The 24,848-nt window shown below is 34.5% G+C and overlaps 1 protein-coding gene across 6 annotated transcripts in view; it reads left to right on the plus strand.

Moving 5' to 3' along the window:
• Positions 1 to 2,193: 2,193 nt before the first annotated feature.
• Positions 2,194 to 24,848, plus strand: part of LOC123528941 (neuroglian-like) — a 113,871-nt gene continuing 91,216 nt past the window's right edge. For 3 of the 6 annotated variants that reach the window (XM_045309024.2, XM_053521483.1, XM_053521482.1), the window contains exon 1: positions 22,255 to 22,462. The gene's annotated coding sequence lies outside the window, so the exon portion shown is untranslated. Of the gene's footprint in view, positions 2,479 to 3,201; positions 3,592 to 11,083; positions 11,177 to 13,515; positions 13,665 to 15,366; positions 15,703 to 22,254; positions 22,463 to 24,848 lie in introns of those variants that run through there. The other 3 variants (XM_053521478.1, XM_053521477.1, XM_053521479.1) reach the window with 3 other exon arrangements.

Here is a 24,848-nt window from a genome sequence, read left to right on the forward strand (position 1 = left end):
TTGCACTAACTTTTGCAAAATATCTTCCAAAAACAACTTATCGCCAGGGGATATAAATTCACTGAATTTGCTTGTTTTATTCAGTATTCTTGATGACTGTGTCAGTTTTCTTGATGACTAAGTCAGCATTCTTTGTGGCTATGTCAGCATTCTTGGTGGCTATGTCAGCATTCTAGGTGACTGTGTCAGTACTCCTGGTGACTATGTTAGAATTCATGGTGACTATGTCAGTATCCTTGGTGACTGTGTCAGTATTCATTGTGACTGTGTCAGTATTCCTGTTGAGTGTGTCAGCATTCTTAGTGTATGTTAGCATACTTGGTTACTGTGACAGCATTTTGTGGAATGTGTAAGCATTCTTGGTGGCTATGTCAGAATTCTTGGTGACTGTGTCAGCATTCTTGGTTATGTGACAGCATTTTGTGGACTGTTTCAGCATTCTTGGTGACTATGTCAGCATTTTTGGTGACTGTGTCAACATTCTTGGTGGCTATGTCAGCATACTTGGTTACTATGACAGCATTTTGGGGACTGTGTCAGCATTCTTGGCAACTGTGTCAGTATTCTTGGTGTTATGCCAGCCTACTTGGTTACTATGACAGCATTTAAGGGACTGTGTCAGCATTCTTGGTGACTATGTCAGCATTTTTGGTGACTGTGTCAACATTCTTGGTGACTGTGTCAGCTTTCTTGGTGGCTATGTCAGCATACTTGGTTACTGTGACAGCATTTTGGTGACTATTTCAGCATTTTTGGTGACTGTGTCAGCATTCTTGGTGACTGTGTCAGAATTCTTGGTGACTATGTCAGCATTTTGAGGACTGTGTCAGCATTCTTGATGGCTATGTCAGAATACTTTGTTTTTACTGTGACAGCATTTTTGGGACTGTGTCAGCATTTTTGTTGACTGTGTCAGCATTTTTGGTGACTATGTCAGCATTCTTGGTGGCTATGTCAGAATACTTTGTTACTGTGACAGCATTTTGGGGACTGTCAGCATTTTTGGTGATTGTGTCAGCATTCTTGGTGGCTATGTAAGAATACTTTGTTACAGTGGCTGCATTTTGGGGACTGTGTCAGCATTTTGTGGTGACAGTGTCAACATTCTTTGTGACTGTGTCAGCATTCTTGGTGGCTATGTCAGCATTCTTGGTTACTGTGTCAGCATTTTTGGTGACTGTGTCAACATTCTTAGTGACTGTTTCAGCAGTCTTGGTGGCTGTGTCAGAATACTTTGTTACTGTGACAGCATTTTGAGGACTGTGTCAGCATTTTTGGTGACTATGTCAACATTCTTGGTGACTGTGTCAGCATTCTTGGTGGCTATGTCAGAATACTTTGTTACTGTGACAGCATTTTGGGGACTGTATCAGCATTTTTGGTGACTGTGTCACCATTCTTGGTGACTGTGTCACCATTCTTAGTGGCTGTGTCAACATACTTGGTTACAGTGACAGCATTTTGGGGACTGTGTCAGCATTTTTGGAGACTGTCAACATTCTTGGTGACTGTGTCAGCATTCTTGGTTACTGTGACAGCATTTTGGGGACTGTGTCAGCATTTTGGGGACTGTTTCAGCATTTTTGGTGACTGTGTCAACATTCTTTGTGACTGTTTCAGCATTCTTAGTGGCTTTATCAGCATACTTGGTTACTGTGACAGCATTTTGGGGACTGTGTCAGCATGTTTAGTGACTATGTCAGCATTCTTGGTGACTGTGTCAGCATTCTTGGTTGCTATGTCAGCATTTTTTGTGACTATGTCAGCATTTTTGGTGACTGTGTTAGCATTCTTGGTGGCTATGTCAGCATTCTTGGTGGCTATGTCAGCATTCTTGGTGACTGTGTCAGCATTTTTGGTGACTATGTCAGCATTTTTCGTTACTGTGACAGCATTTTGGGGACTGTGTCAGCATTCTTTGTTACTTTATCAGCATTCTTGGTTACTTCATCAGCATTTTTTGTGCCTTTTTAGCATTCTTTCTGAATTCTATGTCAATGCTTAAACAGCAATATAGAGGACATAATAATTTGTTTCATGTAAATTTTTGCTTTTTGCTGATTTTTGCTGTATACATACATTGTAACTTTTGTTTAGTTTTACATTTATCTGAATTTTTTACAATGATAAAAAACACATGATAATTTTAAATTGAACTTTATTATATCTTTAGTTATACAATTGTCTGAATTTTTGTGTGATGTTAAGACATAAAATTGCTTTAGATGAAAGGAAAAAATACTGTTATTTTAAGATTGTGATACAAAGTTACAGTTGAAGGCAAATATGGCTCTACGGTTTTATCATTTAAATATATAAAGATCAATAAAATGGGGAGAAATATTCAACAAATCTGTTTACAAATAGCAGTGGGTTTTATTACAGAAGTCTATGTTTGTCAAACCTATAAATCAAACCCTATTGTGGAAACTTTTTGCTACATGTGAAGATTAAAGGGATATTAAAGCAGATTTAAAGGTAAAAATTTGCATATCATTTATTCATTTTCTTAGTTGTAATAAGAAAGTATTTATAGAAACCAGAATAATTTCTGCAGCTGTATCTCAGCTTAATGCAAACACAGTTACAAATTTGAGTTCTTTAAGCAACAGTATTAAAAGTGTCAAACTTGGACTTAGTGAAGACTTTATGTTTAATTCACCCAAACAATATGAATAACATATTTTATACAGATAAAATTCTTGCTGCCCTAGCAATATTCAAGTAAAAAGGTTCAAGTCTAAATTTCAGACATTTGTTATGTGCACTTCGTCGGACTATAGCCTGTTAAAGTAAGACAAAAACAAGATATTTTATTTCGGTTGTAGTTGTAAATAAAATCCAAGACACCCTTTGTAATATTGCATGTGCATGCATGTATCTTCTGTAGCCATACTTGCAAAATGCTTCAAATATAACTTGTCTCAGTTTCAAGTTTGTTCACTGATTCATGATTTATATAGTTTATACCAAAAGAGCTGGTTTATATTTCATAAATTATTACTTATTTTCATGTCTCTTTACCCTACGTGCATGTTTAGCATACACATATTCAAAAACGAACAAAGCATGTCAAAAAGGGATGTGAAGAATTCTTAATTGGTGTTTAATTGCTTGTAAAACGTTATTTAATAGTAGCAAATGGCCCATAAAATTCTTTCTGTGATAACCAGTCTCCTATATTTTGCTAATTGTGAGATGAGATAATTGTTCTTTATGCAATATAACATGCAAAGCTTATAATTGGTCTTTATTGTAACATAAAAAACCTGTTTTCTTCATATTTCTGCACCATAAGCCTGGTAATTAATACACTGTGACATGATGACATTCTGCAACAGTTATATTGTTTAAATGTTCTTAAGTGTCACTTAAAACAATTACTTATTTAAGGTACAGAGAGCTGGAGGTTTTATTGAGAAAATAACAGACAGTTAAATATTGTTCTCCAAATGGAAGCAGTGTGCAGCCAGATTGCTGCTTGAGCCTAGTCCTTTAATTATTCTTCACCAAATGAAAGCAGTGAGCAGCCAGATTGCTGCTTGAGCCTAGCCCTTTCATTTGAGAAGTACAGAGGAACACTCATTTCAGGTAAAAAAAGAAAAGAAAAAAAACCCAGATACAACGGAATTGACGTCAGTCCTATGACCTGCTTCTGTCAGTGTCAGAGGAAAGGGATGTAACAGTAGTTTCACTTCAGAGACCTTGAACTGTTAGAGGACTTGCCAGTGATAAGATCCTTGACCAGATCTGTTGATGCTTGAAATGAACACTGCTGGAAAATATCATTCAGTTAGCATGATAGAGTTTTAGAAGTCTTTTACCTAGCTTTGAAATATCTAAGATATAAGCTTGTTTATACAACAGGAAATATGCAGTTATGTTGACAGTGTCCTTTTTAGGACTACCTGAAGATAAATATAGCTTATCAATTTAGGGAACAGGTTCTTAGTATAGCCTTAAAAGTTTTATCTTGTATCTCTAAAGTCAGTTCACTCTTATCCATCAAATTTTTCTCAGATCTGTTTTTAAGAATTCTTTCAGCTTGGCAAATCATTTGATGAAAATGTGCTGTATAGAGAATTTTAGAAAAAAGATTTAAACAAAACTAATGTAGTGACATGCAAGACACTTCTTATGGAATAAATTTATATTTCTCTGATCATAAAAAATTCAGTCACTTACTGGTACTTTATGGTTTAGAAACATGTGAACAGATTATTATATTTCTCAAAAGTTTTGCATGGAAGTATTGCTTTTTATGCAATCATATATATCCTGAAAGTGTAATAACAATTCATTCACATTTAAAGTCAGAATTTTGATTGCATTTACTATCAAAATCATTTTTTGGGAGTAAACACCAAACTAATCAAGATATTTAGAAGAATCAAAGTTACTGTTACCACCCTTTAAGTTGCCTATAAAAAGTATGATATGAATGGAATTGTCTTACTGAGCGTGAAGTGAAAGAAAAACCTTGAGACTGAAATGGCAAAACAGTCAAGTTTGTTACTTTACTCTGTTTAGTTAAAGATTTGTCTTTCGGAAACATCATAAACTGTAGCGATTTTGTAAAATTTAACAAATGAGTGTGTATTTCTGACAGGTTAAAACAAGTATGAATTAACAACCATTGTAAAAATTAGTATTGAAGCTGTTACAGTTGTCAAGGGTTAACTGGTTCCATTTATACCGGTATCCATTTAGGTAGTGCTACAATGACCTTGTGTGAACAGTTGCATTGAGAAAATTAGCTCCAATCCTAGTTCAATACCTGAGAGACTTGTCTTTATAAAAAAGCAATCAATATGAATTCTTTTTTATTTAAAATTGATGAACTTGTGCCTGGGGTATGTGACAGTTGTTCTTGATTGAATTGAAAACATGCCATACGCAGTGTTATTGGAATTAAATGAAAGGTTGATACATGTTTCAGCAGATTATTGGGTTGCTAAGTAAAATATTGATTTGTAACCCATTTAGGATCATTTCGATAATTTTTGTATTTTGGTCCTGAAACATTATTGATGATTTCCTTGTAGTGGCATTTGCAGCAGTGTAATGTCAGGTGTCTTAATTGATCAGTTATATCATTAATGATTTAATCAGAAACTGAAACTGATATATTTGATTAAACTCCTATTACTATACAATGACATATTCAGTGGCATTGTACATTTAATTTAACAAACCTTAAAAACATGAATGATGAAATGTAAAAACTCATAAAAATTTAAAATCTAACACCAGCTGTTACCGCGTATAAAGCAATTATCAAAAATATTAATACAATGCCTTGAAGCCCCTAAAATACAGTTGTTTTAAGACTTTTTTGAATGTATCAAGTGATATACATTTGCGTAATTCTAATTGCAGTTCATTCCACTGTTTTGGACCAATAGTACAGAAACTTCTATCATTAAATGTTTTGCACTTGTTGCATGGAACAACATATCGACATTCGGAATTTTCTGACGATCTGTAAGCAATCCTGTTTAATACATTAGTGCTCTGCAAATGTGACAGCTATACATGAAAGAAAGTATCTTACACACAATACTTGCTTTTAAATCAGAAATGTAGCATGCCATTTTTTTTTTACAAGAACGATTTAATAAGGTTTGAAGCAATGAGCTTTTTTATCTGAAGAATTCCAGAAGCAAAGTTACATTATACAGCAAAGAAGAATATAAGAAATTTTAGTGTTTTAATAGAAAGTTTGTTAGCTTAAGTCTAAATTAATAAGCCATTTTAAATAATAACATAGTTCAAATTTAGGATAGTGAGTTCTCTTTAATATTAAGAGTTTAAAACAGATATGAGCCGTGCCATGAGAAAACCAACATAGTGGGTTTGCGACCAGCATGGATCCAGACCAGCCTGCGCATCCGCGCAGTCTGGTCAGGATCCATGCTGTTCGCTAACAGTTTCTCTAATTGCTATAGGCTTTGAAAGCGAACAGCATGGATCCTGACCAGACTGCGCGGATGCGCAGGCTGGTCTGGATCCATGCTGGTCGCAAACCCACTATGTTGGTTTTCTCATAGCACGGCTCATATAATGTAAGGAAATTCATTTGAATTATCAACAAATGATAGCCCGCCCGCTTAGCTCAGTAGGGAGAGCGTTGGTCTACGGATCGGGGGGTCGCGAGTTCGATCGCCGGGCGGGGCGTATGTTCTCCGTGACTATTTGACATTGTGTCTGACATCATTCATCCTCCACCTCTGATAATTCATGAGGGGAAGTTGGCAGTTACTTGCGGAGAACAGGTTTGTACTGGTACAGAATCCAGAACACTGTTTAGGTTAAATGCCTGCCATTACATGACTGAAATACTGTTGAAAAACGGCGTTAAATCCAAAACAAACAAACAAAATCAACAAATAAAAAGGTTTTGGAAAATATCATTCTCAGGATGTGAAAATAATGAACCTTCTCCAGTACCAGCATACTGTGAAATTTCATAGGATTGTCCCTATCCTTCTTCTTTTGATAAATGACATTTTTTCCACTGTAGAAGTCATTCATCATGAAAAGCTGCATTGGCTTCCCTTATTGTCTGACAAATTAGTGGAGGATTAAAGCTGACAGAAACAACATTTTCTCTTGTCCTCCTATACAATGTACCCATAGTGTGACTGCCTTCAGTAAGGTCATTGTGGCAGGTGCTATTTTATCCAGTGGTCAGTTATCAAGGTGATTGTTATGACATCTATAATGTCAACATCAGCAGGCAGTCCACCATGCTCTGTTTGAACACACTTGATCAATGAAGTTGAAGTGTCATCTCTAAAGTAAACATAATATTGTAAAAATCTGTACATATATAAAGGATAAAATCTAGTGACTTTACTCATGGAGTGGGTAAAATTTCATTCTTGTTTAATACACATGGTTGGAATCTATGAAAGAATAAACTGTCTTGAAAATTCATGGATATTGTCATGTTGTTTGATATTGGATACTTCAAATATGATTTAAAGAAATGATAAAATTGAATTCAGTGTAATAGGGAAATGATAATTGTATGGTCAAAACACAGATTTATAACTGATTTCTCATTAAAACTCCACTACCTCAGATATTAATTAATTTCTCTTTAGCAACAAAGTCAAGAAAGCCATTTAGTTACAAAAAACATATTGTAACCAATGACATAGATAGTTATTAGAGCAATGCTTCCAAGAGATGACTTTAGTTAAATACTTCTGTTGTACCACATACTGGAAGCTAGACTTGCAGACTCTAACGACTGATGCCAGTCTAACTGGAAGCACAAAACCACTGACAACATCAGCCCTGAACCACCACTCATCTTAAAGTGTTTTGACCCATTCATCATGGGTTGCTCTCAAAGTAGCAGATTTTAGTGGTAACCAGTTATTACATGTTAGTGATCAGTTCATGAGCCTGAGAATCTCTCTAGCAGCTGTATGCCAATTTAGCTGTGTGAGTTTTCTGAAAGCTCTAGTCCTCTTTCCTCCTTTGCTTGAACTTCCTCTCTCTTCATATAGCAGTTTAGCACCTACCACATTGGCTGTGTAGGAACGTTCCCGCTCTGCCAGCACCAACAGCAGTTAACATCTTCCAAAGTGGTCGTGCTGGAACTTTCTCTCTTCTCTAGCACCAATAGCAGTTAACATCTTCCAAAGTGGTCGTGCTGGAACTTTCTCTCTCTTCTCTAGCACTAATAGCAGTTAACATCTTCCAAAGTGGTCGTGCTGGAACTTCCTCTCTTCTCTAGCACCAATAGTACTTAACGTCTTCCACAGTGACTGTGCTGCAACTTTTCCTCTCTGCAAGCACCAATAGTACTTAACGTCTTCGACAGTGACTGTGCTGCAACTTTTCCTCTCTGCAAGCACCAATAGTACTTAACGTCTTCGACAGTGACTGTGCTGCAACTTTTCCTCTCTGCAAGCACCAATAGTACTTAACATCTTCCACAGTGACTGTGCTGCACCTTTTCCCCTCTGCAAGCACCAATAGTACTTATCGTCTTCCACAGGTGCACCTTTTCCTCTCTGCAAGCACCAATAGTACTTAACGTCTTCCACAGTGACTATGCTGCAACCTTTCCTCTCTGCCAGCACCTGTAGCAGTTAACATCTTCAACAGTGTTTTTGCTGCAACTTTTCCGCCCTGCCAGCACCAATAGCAGTTAACATCTTCCACAGTGACTGTGCTGCAACTTTTCCTCTCCACCAGCATCAGTAGTAGTTAACATCTTCCACAGTGACTGTGCTGCAACTTTTCCTCTCCACCAGCACCAGTAGAGGTTAACATCTTCCACAGTGACTGTGCTGCAACTTTTCCTCTCCACCAGCACCAGTAGAGGTTAACATCTTCCACAGTGACTGTGCTGCAACTTTTCCTCTCCACCAGCATCAGTAGTAGTTAACATCTTCCACAGTGACTGTGCTACAACTTTTCCTCTCCACCAGCACCAGTAGAGGTTAACATCTTCCACAGTGACTGTGCTGCAACTTTTCCTCTCCACCAGCATCAGTAGTAGTTAACATCTTCCATAGTGACTGTGCTGCAACTTCCTTTCTATTGCAATACCAGTAGCAGTTAACACCTTCCAAAGTGGTCATGCTGCGACCTCCTCTCTTCTCCATCTTCTCAAGCACCAACAGCAGTTAACACCTTCCAAAGTGGTCATGCTGTGACTTCCTCTCTTCTCCAGCATAAACAGCAGTTAACACTTTCAAAAGTGGTCATGCTGTGACTTCCATTCTATTCCAGCACCAGTAACAGTTAACACCTTCCAAAGTGGTCATGCATCGACTTCCTCTCTTCTCCAGCACCAACAGCAGTTAACACCTTCAAAAATGGTCATGCTGCGACTTCCTTTCTACTCCAGCACAAGTAGCAGTTAACACCTTCCAAAGTAGTCATGCTGCGACTTCCTCTCTTCTCCAGCACCAACAGCAGTTAACACCTTCAAAAGTGGTCATGCTGCGACTTCCTTTCTACTCCAGCACCAGTAGCAGTTAACACCTTCCAAAGTAGTCATGCTGCGACTTCCTCTCTTCTCCAGCACCAACAGCAGTTAACACCTTCAAAAGTGGTCATGCTGCGACTTCCTTTCTACTCCAGCACCAGTAGCAGTTAACACGTTCAAAAGAGGTCATGCTGCGACTTCCTCTCTTCTCCAGCACCAACAGCAGTTAACACCTTCAAAAATGATCATGCTGCAACTTCCTTTCTACTCCAGCACCAGTAGCAGTTAACACCTTCAAAAGTGGTCATGCTGCGACTTCTTCTCTTCTCCAGCACCAACAGCAGTTAACACCTTCAAAAATGGTCATGCTGCGACTTCCTTTCTACTCCAGCACCAGTAGCAGTTAACACCTTCCAAAGTAGTCATGCTGCGACTTCCTCTCTTCTCCAGCACCAACAGCAGTTAACACCTTCAAAAATGATCATGCTACAACTTCCTTTCTACTCCAGCACCAGTAGCAGTTAACACCTTCAAAAGTGGTCATGCTGCGACTTCCTCTCTACTCCAGCACCAGTAGCAATTTACATCTTCCATAGTGACTGTGCTTGGATCTCTGAACTCCAGTCTCAGCAGTGATGAGCAAGTCCAAGATTCTTGTTCATTTTAATTTGTCATTACCTACAAAGAGTCCTTTTATGTCATCTATTATGGTCTTCATTTATGAACTAAATAACCTTGGCTAACTACTATAGAGAGAATTTGTTCAATTTTCTGTAATTATAAATGAAATACTACTGAAATTATCATTAACTGATTCCAGTAGAGATGTGTAATAAAGGTCAGATCAGATTATATGGCTTTGTCAAGCTACAGTGGTGCTTTATCTCTGATCAGTCATGGAGTCTTGTGTAAGGCATGCAGTGCTGCCCTTTACTGTCTACTAAAGAATGTTCTTTCAAGTCATTAAAAGTTATCATCCTGTTTAATAACTGGTCAAGTCAGTCATAACTTGGATAACATGCTGTGCCATTTAGTCTTATAGCTGCAAGAATAACACTACATATTGATTGAAACAGCTCCTAGATCTGGCGGTTAAGATACTTATTTCATTCCATTGCACAATAAGATTATAAATATACCTCAATTTAGCAAATCGAATGCTTTATCAGCAGAGCAAAAGTCACTAGATTCATTATTGTTTTACAGAAAGTTTTTTTTGACATGTGGGATTTACCTGGAATTCATCACAGTGTCAATCTGCAGATAAAATTGATTTTTCATCCAGCTTATAAATTGTATTTAAAAGCATTTTAATTAAAGAGAAATACAGATTATAGCTTTAAGAAAATCTGTAAGAAGATCCTTTGGCAATATAAAAAATACAACCAAGTAAAATGATAACAGACTTGGTTTGATTTAGTCTGTTTTCCATCACACTGACTTGTGCAGAATTCTTTTACAGTAATATTGAATGGACGCCATGATCCCAAAGGACACGAAAATATATAAGAACATTGAATCCAGGTATGGTGAGACTTTTTGCAACTGTTGCATAGCACTTACAGACTGCTCTTGTGATAATAACAAATGAGCCGCGCCATGAGAAAACCAACATAGTGGGTTTGCAACCAGCATGGATCCAGACCAGCCTGCGCATCCGCGCAGTCTGGTCAGGATCCATGCTGTTCGCTAACAGTTTCTATAATTGCAATAGGCTTTGAAAGCGAACAGCATGGATCCTGACCAGACTGCACAGATGCGCAGGCTGGTCTGGATCCATGCTGGTCGCAAACCCACTATGTTGGTTTTCTCATGGCGTGGCTCAAATGTAGATTGGAGTTAGGTTATGGCTTTGTGAGTGAGTAGTAAAGGTATCATTTGCCCCTGACCTCTGTGAGTTTGAGCCTTGCTGGGGACATCTTAATATGACTTAACAACCAGTTATACCCAGGTGCCCAAATCATCATCCACCAGTAAAAGCAAAAGTGGCAATATGACCTGAACTTTGTTAATCAGCTGAAAAAAAACAAACAGAAAATATCGAAAAATAATATCACACAAACAGAAGCAGTTTACATATTTAATTTATTTTGTTTACGATAACAATAATATGCAGGTTTTATTTTTCAGGCTACTTGCTTTTGTGTTTACAAGCCTATAATCATGAGAGCATTGTGATGTAACTTGTCACTTCCAGCAGAGAAGAATAATTGAAAGGTCAAGGTAACCACTATTTTATTCAAAACTACTGTCAGTGTTGACAATTGTAACTTTATTTTTTTTGGGTTGTTAACTTGTTTTTGGTCACAGAAGTGGTTGAACATTAGAATCACAATTTCAATGAAGAGACAGACAAACCAGTTTATAAAGTTTCATCTTGAGAGGTGAAAATCTTTGTGTTTAATATTCATAGATGGTCTCTCATAAAAGGTAAAGTTTGTATGCAAAACAGAAAGAAGAAGTGATAACATTAAAGTGCCTGTTATATAGTTTTTGGCGTCATTATACCCCCACCAAACACGTTTGAGGGGGGTATATAGGAGTCAGTTTTGTCGCGTTCCGTCCCGTCCCGTCCCGTCGCGTCCCGAAATCTATTATATCAGTTATTACCAAATGGATTTGATTCAAAGTTAAAATACATGTTCCACCTTATCACCCACATCATGTGACACAAGGTGCATAACTCTTGACACCAAGTTTTCATGAATTATGTCCCCTTTTACTTAGAATTTAAGGTTAATTTTGTTGTATTTTCACTATATCTCAGTTATTACTAAATGGATTTGATTCAAACTTAAAACAGATGTTCCACCTCATCACCCACATCATGTGACACAAGGTGCATAACTCTGACACCATTGTTTTATGAATTATGCCCCTTTTTACTTAGAATTTAAGGTTGATTTTGATGTATTTTCACTATATCTCAGTTACTACTGAATAGATTTGATTCAAACTTAAAATAGATGTTCCACTTCATCACCCACATCATGTGCCCACATCATGTGACACAAGGTGCATAACTCTGACACCAAGTTTTCATGAATTATGTCCCCTTTTACTTAGAATTTAAGGTTAATTTTGTTGTATTTTCACTATATCTCAGTTATTACCAAATGGATTTGATTAAAACTTAAAATAGTTGTTCCACCTCATCACCCAGATGATGTGACATAAGGTGCTTAACTCTGACATAAATTTTTTATGAATTATGTCCCCTTTTACTTAAAATTTAAGGTTGATTTTGATGTATTTTCACTATATCTCAATTATTACAAAATGGATTTGATTCAAACTTAAAATAGATGTTCCACCTCATCACCCACATCATGTGACACAAGGTGCATAACTCTGACACCAATTTTTCATGAATTAAGCCCCTTTTTACTTAGAATTTAAGGTTAATTTTGATGTATTTTCACTATATCTCAGTTACTACTGAATGGATTTGATTCAGACTTAAAATAGATGTTCCACCTCATCACCCACATCATGTGACACAAGGTGCATAACTCTGACACTAATTTTTCTTGAATTGTGTCCCCTTTTACCTAGAATTTAAGGTTAATTTTGATGTATTTTCACTATATCTCATTCTGATTGGCTTAGACCCAAAGGGAAGTAACCTTTTTTTAACTTTTGTACTGAGTTTCTTCCCCTTAAATTCCAGGAATAAGTCTATTTTTAGAAATCCTATTTTTAGATTTTCAATATTTTAGGTATTTTTCTAACTTTTTTATTATAAGTCCTATGTAAAAAGTAAAAACATTTTTCTGTGGTAACATGGGCCGGTAAGACACTTTTTTGTATTCACTTTTAGTGTATCTCTAATATTAGAGATTTAATATATTTACTAGTATTACTATACTAGTATTATACTAGTATTACTTCTATGTGGAAACCTAGGATGAAGTACACCAAAGTATTTTTAAGATTTCTTATGGTTGCCATTCTTCTGTGACAAGACCGTATGGTGGGGGTATGAGTCACTCCTGTGACAGTTCTAGTTTGAATACAGTTTTGACTATATGCTTGTAGACATAGCTTTATATCATTATTCTTAGAAAGGATTTAGTAACTTTTTTGATCTCTCCTGAACCAAGATTTCAATATGAGCTGTTAGTACAGGTGTATGATCCAGCATCAGTAATTCGTTGTCCACAATTTTAGTTACAGATTTTTGCCTCTGAAACTACTGACTAGAATTACATCACACTTCTTATAATCTTTTTTTTTTTCCAGTGCTTTCTTGCTAATGTCCTGTCTAGTAAATGTCTGTATATGTATAATGAGATCTTTGAGAAGATCCAAATGGAAGCATAGAATGCAACCAAGCAAAATAAAAGCATGTTTGATGGAGTCTGTTTGTGAGAGGTAATGAAATGTGCAGTACCTCTCATGCACCCTAGGACAGGCTTAGACAATACTGTATCATACAGGAACATTGAATGGATTTCATGATTTTAAAGGATCAGAAAGTATAACAACACTGATCTCAAGTATGGGGAGACATTTTTACATCTTCTAGTTTTGCTGAGGTTTTATATACCTGTACATTGCAGGTGCCATCTCCTGCAGCTGTGTGAAGGACAGGTTGCTGGTGAATCTCTGAGCCCAGGGAAAGATTAAAACATTCCAGTTTTAGTCCATGGGTTAATGTTCGGAAGTGCGAAGAAGAAACTGACCTGTGACTACAGTAAATACGTACAAGGTAAAAAGTTTAAGCCCCTGCAATTCCATAACACTACAAGCACTATTTATGATAGCCCCCATGTTAAGATTAACTAACCCGAAAAGGTAGCGGTTACATGCATTATGAGTTGAAACCATAATTTTGATTTACAATTTAATTACAACTTAAAGTGTATTCAAACGTCTCTGTGTTTGAAATGGGTGAAAAGTACTGTGAAACCATTAACATTTGTGGGGGGAATAATTTTTGTGGATTTTGCAGTTGATCCCAGTGACCTAAAATTTCCATACATTTTCATCTTCTAAAGTTAAAATCCACTAATTCAATGAAATAGCTGTTTTTGGTCAAAATCCCAAAATGCATGCCCATAATTTTGCAGTAATTTAATATGTTATGTCTGCTTTATTCATACGGTCAAATTATGTTGCTATAATCAGGTGTTGGCATTAGCGATAATTTCAGCATTTCCTGTGACAAACATGTCTGGTTCACTTTCAGTATATTTTCTTTGTTATGTGACATTTTAGCAGATTTGTCAATGGCTTAGCATGAATGTGTTATATGGCACATTATTGGTAATGGACAAAAAGTAGAAAATGCCTAGTTTTACAATATTACCCGAGATTACAAATTTCATTGTAATATTTTATCTCGAGTGCTTTTAAATCCAGTCACATTAAACATTTTGAAAATTATCAATTCAGGAGTGAAGTGAAAGAGAAGTAAATATGAATGTAATTATAATGGCTAAATTTTTATTGTTAGTTTAATTGGATGTAATGGGGCGATGGGATTTATCGGATTGGCCATTGTTAGGAGGCATGAAATAAAATTTTGATAAGTGAAAAAATTGAGCTTCGCAGTTAGATGATAAATACAGGGACTAGAGAAAATTACTGTGGTACATGAGCCGCAATATTTTCATATAATTTGTGGGCATGTTTATGAAAGGTCTTGCCCATTTCATACCAGCTGGTGTGTTAACCCTGATGCTAAATAAGAAAAGATTTTTTGTTTGTTTTATTAATCAAGATACTGATGCATGTAAGTCGTCACAAACAGACCTGTATTTCAAACAAAAGTTGCATCATTTATACGAGGAATATATTCACTTGTGGGAATGTTCAAATTAAAAAAAAAAATCATTCAAATTTTTCAGGAAAATTCATTGTTAGTTAACTATTTAAAAAAAGATTTTATTAGGTAACAACATCCTGAAAAATTTCAAACTTTTAAAGAAGTGCCCCAGGGTTGGACTGATAGATAATAGATTGTTTGATCAAGACAGATGTAATATATCTTGTTTAGATGCTACTTGTCCAATATTTACAGCATTTTTTTGAATGGAAATGAAAGAAGTTTAAGCCTTTAAGTAACTTCTAAAGCAGTAATTCAATTCAATTGATACACTTTATTTAATTCATGCAAAGAGAGTTTTATTGCTGAATTACAAGCTATGCAGAAAGTCTTTTCTTTTGTCAAGTCTCATTAAAGATTAAAGGTCACTGGACCCTTTTATGGTCAATTTATTGGATAATTTGTATTTAGCCGCTTTAATAATAACATTAGCCAATCTGTCAGTTTTGCTACTGGCTATTAAGGCTATCTCTTACATTGAATTGGTTAAGTCGGCAGATTTGTATGGCAATATCCCATGTTAAAGCAAGCAGGTTGCCTCTATAATCTTGTTAAAAAGGCAAAAGATATTTTATGCGGGCTTGTTTAAACAGAGCTGTTTGCTTCTTAACTTAATGCATTAATATAGAATTTAATACCAAAAGTTGGTATTAACCTTTTATAAACAGATTTAATGAGTTTTAATGATACTTAGGAAATGCATAATCTGTAGTTAATATTTAATTTTAAGGTATTTCCTTTTTTTGTGAATTACTTCATAATTTGACAATTCTAGTGTAAAGTGTATTTGAGTTTGGTTATAAATGACAGTTGAAGGCTATTAAGTGAAATTACTGTCCGTATGTTAGTAGTGTCAAAAAAGGAATTAAGTACCAAGTGACACTGTATAGGAAGGAAGTTGCATTTTTACTACAAAAAGGTAATATTTATTTGAATTTGAATCTTCTTTAATATATTTAATCATCAACTTTCATTTTAAATATTTATTGGAATCAAAAAATGGTAGGGTGGGCTTTATTATTGTGTATATTTGATGGAAAAAATGATACAGAATTTAAATTTTATATTAACTCTAATAAAGTCTCATTACTGAGGGTCAGAGAGGAGATGGTCTAAATGCATATACATAAAAAAGCACTTCAAATAGTCCCCGAGCCACCCCACCCCCAAAGAAATGAACTTGAAAGGGGATCATAATCTATTAAAGCATTGAAAATGAAATGTTTTATTAGTTGAGGAAAACATTTAATGTTAAATGCATTTCAGATAACCTGCACAGTATGTCTAGTTAGATTTATAGGTGCTTTAAATTAATCCCATTATTTTGTGTAACAGTGTGTCACTTTCCCCATTCTATAGAAAACATAATTTGTGAGAACTGTATGCTTTTTGTTCTTTCGCTGTTTTCCCTCATTTTTATACAAATTTTATATACCCTTATATTGAGATAAAAACTCTTTGGAAATCAGTTCAAATATCCTTTACATTGCAAGGCTTGAATTTTGAAATGTTTGCACATGCAAATTTTATAATTTCAAAGTACTTGAATGTTTTGAATAATATAAGTGGTGGACTTTTTTTTTTAGGAATTTTGTAGTTTCATCAATTGCTGACATTTAATCACTATATATAACAAATTAAATTCACATTTATTGTCTTAATTATTTCAAAATACTTGTCCCTACAACTTGCAGAAAGCATGGAATTTCAAGCTCATAAAATGTGTTCACGGTGTACTACTATTTTCATTGAATTCTATTATACCATGCTCTATAGTGTTTTGCTTTATAATATACAACAAGAATGTATTTTCTCCAAAGGTTAGAGGTCTGTGACCCTGAAACCGAACTGTTTACCATAAATGAAGACCGTTTTCCTGCTGTGGTGACTATTGTGTAATTGAATAGAATTGATTTTCTACATTAATTGCATTTAATTGATTTTTAGATTTGGAATTGATTGATTGTTCCAGCTTATACCTGTCTGAATAATCAATGTTATTTAGTTCATAAGTAAAATTAAAATGTATCATTGGTTAGGTTGTTTGTCTGTGTATGATATTACTGCAGTTTCAGTTTGTGTGCAGTTAGTCAGTCTCACAAACCCTTTCATACAATATTCACAGATAAGTATATAGCTATTAACCTGTAGCCTACTGAGGCGGCAAGTGATTCTGCCTTTGCGACCTGTGCAGGACAACCGTGGATGTGCAGGCTGATCTTGGCCTGCACTGTTCACTATTCAGTCAGTAAATTTTCAATGAATACTCCTTCGAATGATAACTGAATAACTGCCCAAATTGAATGATGGACCAGTCCATTTTAGAAATTTAGCAGGGTAAAGGATATTATGATAGAATTACAAGAGACTTGTCAGATTTATAAATGATAGTCATTAGAGAAATATCCTACACACTTACTGAATGGCTTGTCAGTCAATACTCCAAACTGTTGCCTGAAGAGCCAGTAGTTTTGACTTTTGACTTGCAAGCCATTCAAAATGTGTTTAATAACACTGCATCAGTTACATTAAAACTTCATACAACTAAGGCAGAGAACTCTTGGTCAAAATTTATTCAAGTTAAGACCCTTATTTCACTGAAGTTTTGCCTGAAAGATCTTATCATTGCTGTTATGAAATTTTATTAAATATATTGTATATAAAATAATTGAATAATGTAAGTCTTGCAAATTATGGCCCTTGTTCAATATAAATCAGCACACTGTGTTATGGACAGTTTTTGATCTATTTTTCAAGAGGGTGGTCTCCCTTGAACATTGCTCCTGGACCACAATATATCATTTTAATTGTTGATGTCAGACCTTAAGATGTATTTTTAATATTCATGAATATTATAAAGAAAATCTGTCTATAAGAAGGAGACACCCAGATGTGCCTCTAAGTTATAATTAAGTAAATGAGCAGTGGGCACCCACTTAAAACAGTTTTAAATATTTAAAAGAAGTCCAGGGAAGAAGAATGGTCAAATCGGCTGTAAGATATTGATGACAGTGTCATGTATTGATTGAAAAAAAAAAACATGATGGATAACAAAATAGAAGATTAAGATCATGTTCCTTCTGTGCAGGATCATGTTCCCCTGTGGCATCAGGCTGATCTGTCTCCTTAGTCCACTAATTAATTTCTGCATGCAAGAGGACTCTGAAGATTCTATTTTGAAATGGTTCTTTTATAGAAAGCACGAAAGTTTGGTATATTATTTTGTATTTAGTTGTTTCGTTTTCTATGTTAAATTCAGTTAAAGAATAAATAAAGTCTATTTTTATGTTAGTAAATTCTGTTTTGAATTACTTTTGTTTTGAGATTTTTATTTTGTACTTTGTAATGTGAAAATGCAAGGCTGTGGGATTATTTGAAGATTTTACCAATGAAGATGTCAGTCATTAGACAGACTAAGAGATTTCGTCCATATTCCAGAGGGTATAACGTTTAAAAATTACTTTTAGTTGTGACCATACTGAGTGCAGCCCACTTTGTAATGGATCCCCAAGATTAAAACGAGTGTGAAAATATAGCTTAAGGCTTATTAATTGATGATGAGCTATTTAGGAAGCCCCTCTTCATCATCATTTTATCAGTGATCAGCAGACATAGAGGGCATGTGAAGCAGAAAATTAGGTGGGTTGCAAAGTGAGCAAGCCATTTTCTAACATCTGTCAACATTTTTACAGTGAAAATTGCCTTCTGGGTAAAGTTACCAAAAGTTACCAAAAAATCATTTAAACTGTGTCCTTGTAATTGAAAATTAGCCAGACTTGCACACAGGATAATTGAATTATGTATTGATTGGTGGGAGATAACAAATAAGGAATAAATGCAATTAAATTGTTAAAGTGTAAAAGTTGTAATGAAAGCTGGTTTAAAATGTACAATGTTGTGGTTTTTTTTAAAGAAAAATCAGTGAAAATGAGCAATAGAATTGATAGGTATTATATTTGACTTGAAAGCCAGTATGCAAGTGTCAGAAATAAATATTCATATACTTTTCTTAAAGTTTTGACTTTAGTACAGCACAATTTTGGATCAGTGATTTATATTAAGTTGTAAGTCATGTAGTTGTTTATGCTAGTGACAGTCTGTAAAGTAAACATTAAATTGTGTGGTACTAAATTCAAAACTTGAAGAAAAAAGTATGAACATTTATTCCTGATGTCATGTAATAATTGGCCCTCTATCATTCTGTCCCCAGGCAATAGTTTTGACTATTGACTGGGAAGTCATCCAATAAGCGTATGTTGTTCAGACTTTGTGAAACTTGCTTTTTTTAAGGTCATAAGCAAGAATGAGCAAGAACGAAAATGAGCAAGATTACTCATATAGCATCATTATAGTTAAGGCCCTTGATTTGGAAACGGTTGCTATATTTCAATTTGTTTTCGTATTTTATCCATGCGAGTTGATGATTTATAGCTTTGGTTTGGCTGTATATGGCATGTTTTATATTTCTTCTAATTACACATGTCTCCTAAATGTAATTGCAAGAAATATGAAAAATGATAATTGAAAATACCACACACTTTTTAGTTCTCTCTTCTTTAATAGTCATCCAGTTCGCTTTTGATTTATGGCTATTTAATTTGTTTTCTGAAACTTCAACAAACTGTGACAATTTATGCCCCTTTCCATCATAAAACTGTCAGGGTAATAAGAAACATGTTTGTAGTGGATATTTAACTACAGCTTGTTTACATTTATCATTCTGCTAGTGACAAATTATTCTCTTCTACATACATCTGTGATCTTAATTATGATGAAATGAAAATCTTCCCACAGAATCTTCTTTGTAGTGGTACTGTTGTTGATTGGAATAAATTGCATTTCTTGTTGGGTTGTTTTTTATTTTATCAAAGTTTGATGGATAACAAGAGCTGAAACAGATATATGATATTGTTCTGTTTATTTCTTGTCCTATGTTTGGATTAAATTGGGTAATAGTGGCTTTTGAATGAGGTGATTGCACCCCACCCCTCTCTCCTCTCCTCCAAAAATTGATTAATTATAAAAAAGTGAACTAGTTTTAAAAGTTCAGAAAAAAATTCTTTTCTAGAAGTGCACCCAGTTACGATCTGAGAATTATATTCAAGTTATACTTGCAAAGAATACATTTGGAATTTTGATTTGTGTCACAATCATTGTCATTTAGGAAGACTTTAACCTTTAGCCTGCTGGCGGCAATTGATTCTGCCTTTGCGACATCCGTGCAGGCTGATCATGGTCTGCACTGTTCGCTATTCAGTCAGTTAATGTTCAGTGAACATCCCTTTGAATAATAAATGGTACTGTCCAAATTGAATAACGGACCAGTCCATCTTAGAAATTTAGCAGGGTAAGGGTTAAGGCTTATTAACAATTCACTCCTATTTTCTTAATTTGCGTTTATCTCAAATACAATTTGTCTTGGTTCTATTGTGACTGAAGTATGAAATCATTTTTCGTGACCTTCCCCCAGCAGTATCTAAACTGCTACCCAATGATTTGAGTTGCCTACATCTGCATAATAATAGCTGCTATAAATATATAGAATACAACATGTATAATACTTCAACACTTTTAACTCTTCACTGTATAAAGTTTTAGGCTGTATCTAGGAACATATCATATCCAATTTCCAATGTACAAGCATTTCTGTACAAAAGAATACAGTGAATTTTCAAAAGGAAAAATGTCAGATTTCTTTCTATTATATGTTTGTTTTCTCTGGCTCATCAATACAAAAAGGAAACTAAGTCTTGTTGTTAGGCCTAGCCTGGATGTAACACATGAAAGGTAGCCATTCTGTCTCCTTGTATCAATATTACAGAGGTTCATAGGAAAATATTGCCTTTTATGAGGTGATAAGGTATAATATAGGGCAATCTGAAAGCTTATTAAGTTTTTTTCATTGTTTGCCAAGCTTTACATGTAGCAGTAATGACTAGATAATGGTATAACTACATTTATCATTCTTCTATCTCCAGTATGAATCAAGTGTATCCAGCTTCTGGTGCTGATTGGACAAGATGATAACATGTGACTGATGTTTCTTAAATGATTTATATTGATTGTAATTAGAAGTGCTCCTGGAAAAAAAAGATTGACCAGGTCAAAAAATCAATATGTTACAACAATATGACAAAAGTTTAAGATCAAAATATATCTTTAGCCTAGAAATGTTGCTGTTGAATTGTAGCTCCATAACCCATTTACAATCCTGTGAAGTGCAGATGGTAAAAGTAAAAATTTAAAATAATTTTTTTTTTTTTGTGAAATTGGCAAATTATTGAAAAACTTTCTTTATGTTATTAATATAAATTCTGTTAATAAACAATACACAGAAAAGTTAGAACATTTTGTGGTATAAAACATTCTTGGCATATGGTGATATATTGACTTTCAGGTAGTTCTTTTATCTTATTATGTATTTCTGTTAAGTTAGCAGGTACTTAACTGATTAATTTGGTGCCGGCTATGAAACATTACATTGCACTTCTGTATGAATTTGACACATGAAATATGAACTATTTTGTCACACTAGTTGCATTTTAAACGTGTGCTAATTACAGTAAACTGTTACAATTTAAACATGGTGGGTACAAACCATTCTGTCATGTCAGCAAAATAATGTGCAGAGACAGACTTGCAGGTCAGATAACTTTGTTTATGATTTCTGGTTACCTCCCTTGAATAGGTCTGAAAATATGAAGTTTTTCGGAATTCAGGAGAAGAAAAATTGTTCTTGTATTAAGATCACTCTTGAAGTTTGTCTGAATTTGGAGTCTGAACCACTTTCAGCTTCATAGCAAACTATGCTGGCATGCTTTCAGCTTTCAACAAACTAATATATAAATAGGGCACTTTGATCATCTAGTTTATTTGTGTAGCAACATAAGCTTCATAAAATATTTCATCATGCTAGAGCTATCAAAATGATATCAATTTCTCATTTTTTGATAATCAACCAAGACATTTTTCCTTGGAGTTTACTGAATAGGCAGGTTATCACTGACTGAGCAAAGCTGATATTTTAAATTTGTTACTTTGCCATCTGACATTACCCTGGTAAAATCATGAATTGATGAGGATTTAAAAATTCGGAAATATTTTACCTGTGTTTAATATTTATATTATGCAAAAAATGAAAAGCCATGAATAAGTCATGAAAAAGGAGGAATATATTAGAAACTGTTGATATCTCTATTAAGAATTTGATAATATCATCATTTAAAATTGGATATAGCAATTTTTAGTTAAAGAAATGGTGTTACACTTGTAATGGGTATCAGAAAAAATGGAAAATGTTAAATGAGCATATTACATGGTTGGAATGAGATGAGTGCATGCATGAATTATATATGTTAGTCTAGCATGCAATAGAAGACCTATACTGACAAGCAATTAATGTGGGAAGCACTTAATGTTTTACATATTGATTTTCCCTCTCTCTTGTTGCTAAGGATACACAGGTCCGACTGTCAATTGAGGAAAAGCCTCGGCAGTGAGTCTATCGGTAGCTCTCCGGACTGTGGAGAAAAAATTGTCAATACTGGCGAAAACGCTACTGCAGGAAAAATACTGTGACAGTTATTCTCTATGATTCAGGACTTAATAATCGTTCAACATTCCTGTGGAGTAACGCTGGATAGAATTAAGATCGGATATTATTAAAGTTGTTACATTTGGTAAGTAGGCGTTATTCGTCATATATAATTTTGTTTATTTGAAGTCGAAATTTGAGAGTACTCCCAACTGAATACATGATCAAAAATGAATTATCAATATCTGTGTTGGCGATAAAGATGTTCGTTGGCAATTAACATAATGTGTTGCACCTTTTTGCAAGTTGGTATGAAGCTGATGACGATGAAGATAGCGTAAACTGTAATGTAAAGGGAAGATCTCCGTACAATTATGGTTAAGCATTCAATTTTCAAATAAATGCACAGTAGGTTCGGAAATTTTATTTCATACATTTTCTTTTAAAAGTACATAAATTATGAAAATTAGTGTAAATATTATGACCTGAGAGACATTCCATACTATATTGAAATATATGTCACAATTTTAAAATTACCTGAACAATAGTTGAATCAATTGGTAGAAAAACATTTACTTGCTGCAGTTTGATCTGATTTGTTTTAATATAAATAATCAGCAAAATGCACATACTGCAAGAAGGCCAACGTCATCAAGATTATTGCATTCAAAATAACTAGGTTTTTAGCTGACCATATGGTACCAAATTATACCATTCTTTTTCATTTCATGCAATGAAATCTGATCAATAAATTTTGCATTACTTGTACATTGTATTTTGGTGATTTTTACTGACTGAAATAATCATAGAATTAGTAAGCAATTGGACTCGCACGTGTCGCGTCCCTCCGCATCGAGCACGTCGCTCCCGATTTGTAAGTTTTTGTATGTAAGCTGTAAACTCAGCAAACACTTGTGAATGGAATGAAACTTCAACACTTATCATGGATAAACTGTTACATTGCACAGGTCCATAACTCTGTTTGCTTTTTACAAAATTATGCCACCTTTTTTGACTTAGAAATTTTTGGTAGGTTTGTATGTAACTGGTATCTCAGTAACCACTTGTGGAATGGATTGAAACTTCACACACTTATTTACTGTGATAATCTGACTTACATTGCACAGGTTCCATAACTCTATTTTGCCTTTTCACAAAATTATGCCCCTTTTCAACATAGAAATTTTTGGTTAAGTTTTTGTATGTAAGCTGGTATCTCAGTATCCACTAATGGAAAGGATTGAAACTTCACACACTAGTTCACTGTCATGATATGACATGCAGTGCAAAGGGTCAATAACTCAACTTTGCATTTTACAAAATTATGCCCCTTTTTCAACTTAGGAGTTTTTGGGTTAAATTCTTATATGTAAGCTGGTATCAGTACCCACTAATGGGAATGGATTGAAACTTCATACACTTGTCCACTGTCATGAGCTGATAAGCACTATGCAGGTTCCATAACCCTATTTTACTTTTTTACTAAATTATGCCCCTTTTTCGACTTTCTTATTCATTCAAGCGACAAGGCTGTTAAATAGTCGAGCGTTGCTGTCCTCCGACAGCTCTTGTTTTTTTTGGACTGGAATGAGGGTAGAATAAGAGATTTGAGTAAAATTGAATGTAGTTTTAACCCTAATTACCTTGCTAAATTTCTGTAATGAACTTGACCATCTTTCAATTTGAACAGTACCATAAACTGTTAAAACAGGTGCTTGCCAAAAAGATACTGACTAAATGGCGAGCAGTGCAGATCATGATCAGACTGCATGTATGTGCAGGGTGATCATGATTCTACACTGGTCGCAAAGGCAGACTCAGTATGGTAAGGGTAAGTAAAATTATTTTACACTGTTTTGATTATGCAGTTTTATTGTTTATATAATTATTATATATGTAGCTTTGGAATTATTGAAGCATTTCACTGCTGTCTGTTACATCACTTCTGGCATCATAGAATTTAGATATCCTGTGACACTGTAGATTGTTTCATATTTTGATCATCTTTTCTCGTACTCTTTTTAAAATGATTGAAAAAACTAAGCTAAGTCTTTTCTAATAGCTCCGTCATTGCTATTCAATTGCTGATCAGTTGAAATTGCATGTTTAGCATACTGCATCCAAATAAACATCACCCTTCTGTATTTACTTTTATAATAATGGATATTTATGTATATTTTTGAGTGAGAATGGAGAATATTAAAAGAGATAGATATTTTCTAGAATTTTAATGATGAAAATACTTATTGTAAAATTTGAATGCATGCAGTTTCATGGTATAAGTTTGATGATAAAAAAGTTTGTATGCACTTTCATGATAAAAGTCATTTAAATTGCACCATTGGGAAAATATATTAAAATGTACTAAATTAAAGTAAACGCATCATTTGCCTCTGATGACGTAAAACTTGAAATGGTTTTAGGTGTGCATTTAATTTAACTAAGTTATCACATTGAGGTTCAAGAAAATATTATGTAAAATTGCTTTGTACTTCCAATTTTGTGAACATGACAATGTCTGAAAATTTGTA

Source organism: Mercenaria mercenaria, chromosome 13 (genome assembly GCF_021730395.1).
Source record: "Mercenaria mercenaria strain notata chromosome 13, MADL_Memer_1, whole genome shotgun sequence".
In the NCBI taxonomy this organism is placed as follows: Eukaryota; Metazoa; Mollusca; class Bivalvia; order Venerida; family Veneridae; genus Mercenaria; species Mercenaria mercenaria.